The sequence below is a fragment of the Topomyia yanbarensis genome, chromosome 2 (genome assembly GCF_030247195.1).
Source record: "Topomyia yanbarensis strain Yona2022 chromosome 2, ASM3024719v1, whole genome shotgun sequence".
Classification (NCBI taxonomy): Eukaryota; Metazoa; Arthropoda; class Insecta; order Diptera; family Culicidae; genus Topomyia; species Topomyia yanbarensis.
Genome location: NC_080671.1, coordinates 233597474 through 233606710, shown reverse-complemented (window position 1 = coordinate 233606710; position 9237 = coordinate 233597474). Strand labels below are relative to the sequence as shown.

At 32.2% G+C, this 9237-nt stretch overlaps 1 protein-coding gene across 9 annotated transcripts in view; it reads right to left on the bottom strand.

Moving 5' to 3' along the window:
• Nucleotides 1-9237, bottom strand: part of LOC131678338 (putative uncharacterized protein DDB_G0282133) — a 2723618-nt gene that overhangs the window by 1604999 nt on the left and 1109382 nt on the right. The gene's annotated exons all lie outside the window — the stretch shown is intronic.

Below are 9237 nucleotides of genomic sequence, written 5' to 3'. Positions count from 1 at the left end.
GCAATCTCCACCTTTACGTTTCACAATTTGCGTTCATGTAAGTACGTGTGCTAAGAAAGTGCGGTAATTGCATTCTCCATTGTAAAAAAAACATACATACACACATACCTAGGGTGACCATACGTCCTGGTTTCCCAGGACATGTCGTGGTTTTGCATTGACTGTCCTGGTGTCCTGGAAAGTCGAGGAAAATGTTTGATTTGTCCTGGTTTTGAAGTAGAATACTTATAACGTTTCAATATGGGGTCCCGTTTCAAAAAGTTCATTTGAGAAATTTTCCCAGGCTTGAAATGCAAATATCTTCCGTTCTACTGATCGAAATCGCAATATTTTTGCACTATCTGATCGGAAATTCGTGCACGTATTTCGCATTAAATTTCGGAATTAGTGCGACTACTATAAATAAACCAAAACAAGGATTTTTAGAAAATCCTTCGAAAACAGCGAGAATTTATGATTTAGAGATCGGCGTTTCAGTCAATAAAAATCAAGAACACTCGTTGTTCTCTTTCTCCAACGTTTCGGTCCTTATTGGACCTTTTTAAAGGAATCTGTAATGTTTTATTATGTCATTTTTTCCCCAATTTTAAAATTTTAAAACAATTCTAAACTTTACCGAGAATTTTTGTGTGTTCTGTTGTCGTTTTGTTCATGCTAAACAATATAGCTGTCATACTATCCTGAATTTAGAGTGAATCGGAACATTAGATAAAATGGCAATTATATTCGTGCTAATTTTATCGTGCACTTACATTTATCCGTATGGCTGTTAAACCCACTCGTCGCAATAAACGTTTAAATCAGACACTTTGAATTACGCCACGATTGGCGTCACTGCACTATTTTATCAAGATGTCCGTTCACTCTCATTCTGTGTCTGTGCCTGTCGTGTGGCTATTTGGTGTAGTTAGTGTGTGTGATCTCGCTAATATGTCTAATCTCTGTTTGTTTTGATTATGGATTAGAGTTTTTTTTCCAACGTATGTAGCAGCCCGGCATACACTGCATGCAAGTTGTCCGTGTCTGTACGTTTGTTCACCGTGTTGTGTGTGTGTTGTTAATGTGACAACTTTCCAGTATAGGCAGGCTGGTTAACTTGTATGTTCTGTCGATGATTCTAGCTGTGTCCAGTTGGAAATTGTGATCCATAGCTGCGGCATGATCAACGAGTGCTGTCCTCTCCCGAATGCTAATGACGGCTGCATCAGCATTTGTGTATCCAGCTTCTTTGAGTGTGCAGCCGTCATTAGCATTCGGGAGAAGACAGCACTCGTTGATCATGCCGCAGCTATGGATCACAATTTCCAACTGGACACAGCTAGAATCATCGACAGAACATACAAGTTAACCAGCCTGCCTATACTGGAAAGTTGTCACATTAACAACACACACAACACGGTGAACAAACGTACAGACACGGACAACTTGCATGCAGTGTATGCCGGGCTGCTACATACGTTGGAAAAAAACTCTAATCCATAATCAAAACAAACAGAGATTAGACATATTAGCGAGATCACACACACTAACTACACCAAATAGCAACACGACAGGCACAGACACAGAATGAGAGTGAACGGACATCTTGATAAAATAGTGCAGTGACGCCAATCGTGGCGTAATTCAAAGTGTCCGATTTAAACGTTTATTGCGACGAGTGGGTTTAACAGCCATACGGATAAATGTAAGTGCACGATAAAATTAGCACGAATATAATTGCCATTTTATCTAATGTTCCGATTCACTCTAAATTCAGGATAGTATGACAGCTATATTGTTTAGCATGAACAAAACGACAACAGAACACACAAAAATTCTCGGTAAAGTTTAGAATTGTTTTAAAACTTTTAAAATTGGGGAAAAAAATGACATAATAAAACATTACAGATTCCTTGAAAAAGGTCCAATAAGGACCGAAACGTTGGAGAAAGAGAACAACGAGTGTTCTTGATTTTTATTGACTGAAACGTCGATCTCTAAATCATAAATTGTCACATTAACAGTCGAAAGTACACTAATAGAAAACAGCGAGGAAAATGCACAATTTGCAAGCATAGCTCACGCAGAGCCGTCAAAAAGGAGCATGTAAGCATTTCATTACATACGGGAATGATATATATATATATATATATATATATATATATATATATATATATATATATATATATATATATATATATATATATATATATATATATATATATATATATATATATATATATATATATATATATATATATATATATATATTTATATATATATATATATATATATATATATATATATATATATATATATATATATATATATATATATATATATATATATATATATATATATATATATATATATATATATATATATTTGCTAATTTTCTCGAAATAATGAAGTATGATTATAGCAATATCCATTATCCAAAAGTTGGGTTTTAGGACGATTCATAATTTGTTTTTGAACGACATATTTCTATCTCTTCTCATTCCTTTGTAATTTCATTACTATACTTTTCCTGTAACCGACTTGCAAGTGCTTTAAAGACTCTAATCTAAAAAATATGCTTTATATCGTTATTTACAAGATTTCATTGGAAAGCTGAGAAAATGTCCTATCAGTGTATGTACAAATATCTTTTAGTTAAGTGTACTAAATGATTTTTTACTAACGAAATAACTTAAAATTTGTGTTTTTTGGAGAGTTTTTTAATTATTCTAATTATTAATCAACAAAATTTATCGTTACTATTGTTCATTTGATGCCCCTTAATGTTCTCTATAACTTTTTATTTGACACTTTGTCTATATCTCTTTTCATTTTACTGCTATTTAATAGTTAACACAGCATGAGATCGCCACAAATGTAGTGGGTTCGAAATCGTTATTTTTCCATATGAAACGATGTGATAAAAACGATTTTGCGTCGAAACCAAAAGAGATAATTGAATAGAGTCAAAGAAAGAACTGTAGAACTTGCTGAGATGCATTATTTCCATGATAATAATGGTGATGTTTATTATTTACTATTTTAAGAAATATAACGAAAATGCTAATAATAGCACTAACTTTAAACTAATTTACTTTTAAAAGAATACTAAATTCACTTAACTGAAAGGGATTAATACATTTTTCACCGTAAAATTTTCCTGGCTTTCGAATAAAAAGAAAAATAATGCAATAAGTGCCATACTTTTTCAATTAGAGCTGGTACTAGTGAAAATGAGATAAAAATATCCAAGTTGAATAACCCAAACTCATGAAAATAAGAAAAGGTAAGTGTATCATGTCAAAAAACGAATTAAGCAGCTCATCAGGACTAACAATCTGAATTATTAAAATGATGAGGTTAACTATTAGGGTTTTCAAGTAATGAACGAAAAATCGTTCAAAATTGTTTAATGTTCAATAAATTATTTTGAAAAGGCTACTTAAACTCATTAGCTCAAACATGTGGGGGCATCACTCAATGCGAAATTTTCTCACCTTTCGAATGGAACTAAAACATTTACAATACAAAGTATACTTTTAAAGTTAGAGGTATTTCAAGACAAATAAGTTTTTTACACAAAAAGTTCAATAACTCTGTAACGGTTGAGATTTGATGGTATGTGTAGAACAATTTTTTTCTCAAAATATGGCAGTCTATCACTCCCTGAGAGATTCTTAACCATGAACCAAACACCCTGTATATATAGGGTGTTTGGTTCATTGTTATGAATCTCTCGAGGGGTGATAGACTGTCAAATTTGGAGAAAAAAATTGTTCTACACATACCCTCAAATCTCAACCGTTACAGAGTTATTGAATTTTTTGTGTAAAAAACTTATTTATCTTAAAATACCTCTAACTTTAAAAGTGGACTTTGTATTTTAAATGTTTTAATTCCATTCGAAAGGTGAGAAAATTTCCTATTGAACGATTTTCTCATATCTTTTAGTTAATTAGTTTTAATTACCTTTTAGCTGTAAAGTAGTTAAAAGTTAGTGTTTTTGAGGAGGTTTTTGCTAATTTTCTCGAAATAATGAAGTATGATTATAGCAATATCCATTATCCAAAAGTTGGGTTTTAGGACGATTTATAATTCGTTCTTGGACGTCATATTCCTATCTCTTATCATTTCTTTGTAATTTCATTACTATACTTTTCCTGTAACCGACTTGCAAGTGCTTAAAAGACTCTAATCTAAAAATATGCTTTATATCGTTATTTACAAGATTTCATTGGAAAGCTCAGAAAATTTCCTATCAGTGTATGTACAAATATCTTTTAGTTAAGTGCACTAAATGATTTTTTACTAACGAAATATCTAAAAATTTGTGTTTTTGGAGAGTTTTTTAATTATTTTAATTATTTATCAACAAAAATTTTCGTTACTCTTGTTCATTTGATGCCCCTTAATGTTCTCTATAACTTTTTATTTGACACTTTGTCTATATCTCTTTTCATTTTGCTGCTATTTAATAGTTAACCCAGCATGACCTCGCCGCAAATGTAGTTGGTTCGAAATCGTTATTTTTGCATATGAAACGATGTGATAAAAACGATTTTGCGTCGAAACCAAAAGAGATAATTGGATGGAATTGAAGAATGAACTGTAGAACTTGCTGAAATGCACTTTTTTCATGATAATAATGGTGATGTTTATTATTTACAATTATAAGAAAATTAACGAAAATGCTAATAATAGCACTAACTTTAAACTAATTTAATTTTAAAAGAATACTAAATTCACTTAACTGAAAGGGATTTATACATTTTTCTCTGTAAAATTTTCCTGGCTTTCGAATAAAAAGAAAAATAATGCAATAAGTGCCATACTTTTTCAATTAGAGCTGATATTAGTGAAAATGAGATAAAAATATCCAAGTTAAATAACCCAAACTCACTATTTTAAGACAAATAAGTTTTTAACACAAAAAGTTCAATAACTTTGTAACGGTTGAGATTTGATGGTATGTGTAGAACAATTTTTTTCTCCAAATATAACAGTCTATCACCCCCCGAGAGATTCTTAACTCCTGCTAGAACCTCTCGAGGGATGATTGACTCTCATATTTGGAGAAAAAAATCGTTCTACACATACCATGAAATCTCAACCGTTACTAAGTTATTTAACTTTTTGTGTTAAAAACTTAGTTGTCTTTAAATAGCTCTAACTCAAAAAATATACTTTGTATTTCAAATCTTTTAGATCCATTGGATAGGAGAGAAAATTTTGAACTGAAAAATGTCCTCAAACGTTTCAGCTAATGAGGTTAAGGCCCCCGTCGGGCAATCCGCCATTTTTCGTGTTTTTTTGCGGTTTTTTATTTTATTTTCAAAGAAGATGACAAAATATGGAAAAAAGAAAAAAATCACGACCTAGATAATTGTTTTTACTATGAATTGGCCGAAATGGAAAATTCAAAATTTTCCAACTCGGAAAACTGTGTGCTTTTTCCGGTTGAAAAAGCACACAGTTTTTCCAATCATGTGTTCAAAATTTTGATTTTTCCAATACAACATAGCTAAACAATTTTTCTAGGACGTGATTTTCTCCGATTTTCCATATTTTCCGCTTTTCATTGAAAAATTTCCATTTTACTAGAAGCAGTTTTTCCACCCGCACAGACACCACTAAAGTAAAATTTGTATGTATAGGTGCGCAAAAGTGGAGCAATATTTTTAACCTGCTGTTTCTTCGATATTTCCTACAAAACTACCCAAGTGTTGCATATGTACGGATTCGTTAGAAACCAAGGAATCTGATGGTACAAAGAAAAACTCGTTTTGGAAAACTTCATAACAGCGTTTTTCAATTTTCCTCGCGATACGTAGTGTACCGTCGCACGCGAAACAGCGTGGAAAGATACGAAAAGAAAAACAAGTGTACTAAAAGTTATCCTTGGGTTGATGCAGATGGCGTGCTACGAAAGCTCGAAATATCGAAAGCTTTTAGCACAACTGTTTGTGAGTAATTCTGAATGTAGAAATAGTTGAAAATGATTTCAAATAAATTTCTCCATTGAAACTTGATGATTTTCGATTCTCTTGGGAAATCTATGATATTTTATTATTTTACGAGACTGAAACAAATTGCGATGCTATTTTATCTTTATACGCCAAATAATGGAAAAACATTTTCTATGTCGAATTTGCATGTTGATATTTGATGATTTTGAAACTAATGATCGTTTGAAACCAATGGTTTTGTGTTGAATTGATAACACATATTTAAAAACATCTTTGGCTTTATTCCAAACAATAATGGAGGCTTGCCAAATTGAAAATTATTTAGAAGTTCCATCAATTATTCAAGATTGGTTTTATTTCTCAGAAACCGATTTCCACACAGCATTGATGAAAACCTGATGAAATTTATAACAGTTGAAGCAAATATTTTCGACATTCCACAAATACCAACGAATTTTTGGGATCCCTATAATTAATTTTCATACTGGATTTGACTGCTTTGAAACATTTTTGAACACAGATGTTGTTTCGTGTTTACAGAAATCTTAGCAAAGTTTCCTCAGATTCTCATGGAATAATTATCATACTGATACTTGGATTTAAAAAAATTTAAATGACGCATTTTGCGAGACTGTAAACCAAAATAATATATTTGTTTTGATAATATTTCTTTTTCTTTTGTTTTATTGAGATTCGAGAGTAGGTATCACGAAAATCACGCTGAAAGCAACAACTTTTTTTTTGTTTCCATAGCGTTATTACACCATGAAAATTTGAGTTTTTCAGGAAGTATATTTTATAACGGCCGTATCGTATTTCATTTATGAATCAATCAATAGTCCCGACCAGGACGATTGAAAATGAATCACTTGATAATATTTTATCGCTTTATTGAATATTAAAGTTCATTGAAATAAGGAAATAATAATTAGATCAATTTCATTTTTTCCTACTACGCTGATTCCTACTACGTGGATTCGTATTGTGCGGTACCCACCTAATAGGAATCACTTAGCTTATGGGATTTCGACTAATTGGGGCTCGAATATTTCATCTGAGTTAACATTTAGCACCATACTTTATTTGGTAAAGTTGTTTTGTGTTTGCTTAGACCTACAATTTAGAGCAATTGGATATCCAATTAATTGATAACTGCAGCGCCAGGGGTGCTATACAATTGAGTAAATAAATCTAACCTCTCGTAAACGCAACTATCATTGAATAAGTTTAACGTGAGCGTACCAGCTTTCAGCACAATGTGGAATTTAGAATGTCACAAACGTCTAATAACTTAGAGGAGATGGTGCTCTCGGAAAAAAATTAGAGAAGGTTAAGAGCTACGCGATTATGGACAAAACTAATTGAAATAGATAGACCAGGCAGCACTAGTGAGCATGAATTATTTTTCAATTTCTGAATCTCGAGAACATTATTTAGAAGTGTGATGTCTTCGGCAATATTCATCAGCGAGTCGAGTGCTACCCGACGGCGAATAGATAATTACAGAATTCGCCCATCAGGCGGCGCTAGGGAGACTAAAACTTCCAATTCGTGTTAGGTAAAGTTTATTAATTTAGGAAAATGACGTTTACTGTAATGTAATCTACGTCACAATTGAAGTTTTATAGCACGCAACAAGTGCAATCTAGGTTGTATGAGTGGCTATAAAACCACCATAAAGCCTAAATTGTTACTGGGGCAAGGACTATTTAATGATGTAATGATTAAATTGGATATCACCCTCAAGGCGGCGCTAGTGAGCACACACTTTTTTATTTCAATATCCCAAAATAGGAAGGTGGGAAAAAATTTAGGAGGACTATCAAATTGATTTTTATTGTAAGAATTAATTTTCCTTAGAAAACCTTACAGAATGATTCTGTTTCACTATACTGCATCAAACAAAAATTTAAAAATGTATCGTCATGTGTTTTTAAGTAATTTCCATGATCATTCGTGGAAATTGGTGGATTGGAAAAAAAATTGGGAGGACGATAAAATTGATTTTTATAGAAAGAAATATTTTTGAAACCTTGCCGGATGATTTTGTTTGCCTATCTTGTATCCATGGGTTGGAAAAAAATGGGAGCACGATCAAATTGATTTTTATAGAAAGAATCCTTGCAGAATGATTCTGTTTCCCTATCCTGCATCCACCAGAAGAAGAAAATTTTATTGCCATGTGTTTTCAAGAAATTTCCATGATCAGTAGTGGAAATTGGTGGGTTGGAAAAATTGAGAGGACAATAAAATTGATTTCTCTTAAAACAATTGCTGTTGCTTAGGAAACCTTGCCGGATGATTTTGTTTGCCTATCCTGTATCCATCAGAAGAAGAAAATTTTATTGCCTTGTGTTTTCAAGAAATTTCCATGATCACCAGTGGAAATTGGTGGGTTGGAAAAAAATGGGAGCACGATCAAATTGATTTTTATAGAAAGAATCCTTGCAGAATGATTCTGTTTCCCTATCCTGCATCCATCAGAAGAAGAAAATTTTATTGCCATGTGTTTTCAAGAAATTTCCATGATCAGTAGTGGAAATTGGTGAATTAGAAAAATTGAGAGGATAATAAAACTGATTTCCATTGAAACAATTGTTTTTGCTTAGGAAACCTTGCCGGATGATTTTGTTTGCCTATCTTGTATCCATCAGAAGAAAAAAATTTTATTGCCTTGTGTTTTCAAGAAATTTCCATGATCAGTAGTGGAAATTGGTGGGTTGGAAAAATTGAGAGGACAATAAAATTGATTTCTCTTAAAACAATTGTTGTTGCTTAGGAAACCTTGCCGGATGATTTTGTTTGCCTATCTTGTATCCATCAGAAGAAGAAAATTTTATTGCCTTGTGTTTTCAAGAAATTTCCATGATCACCAGTGGAAATTGGTGGGTTGGAAAAAAATGGGAGCACGATCAAATTGATTTTTATAGAAAGAATCCTTGCAGAATGATTCTGTTTCCCTATCCTGCATCCATCAGAAGAAGAAAATTTTATTGCCATGTGTTTTCAAGAAATTTCCATGATCAGTAGTGGAAATTGGTGAATTAGAAAAATTGAGAGGATAATAAAACTGATTTCCATTGAAACAATTGTTTTTGCTTAGGAAACCTTGCCGGATGATTTTGTTTGCCTATCTTGTATCCACCAGAAGAAAAATTTTTTATTGCCTTGTGTTTTCAAGAAATTTCCATGATCAGTAGTGGAAATTGGTGGGTTGGAAAAATTGAGAGGACAATAAAATTGATTTCTCTTAAAACAATTGTTGTTACTTAGGAAACCTTGCCGGATGATT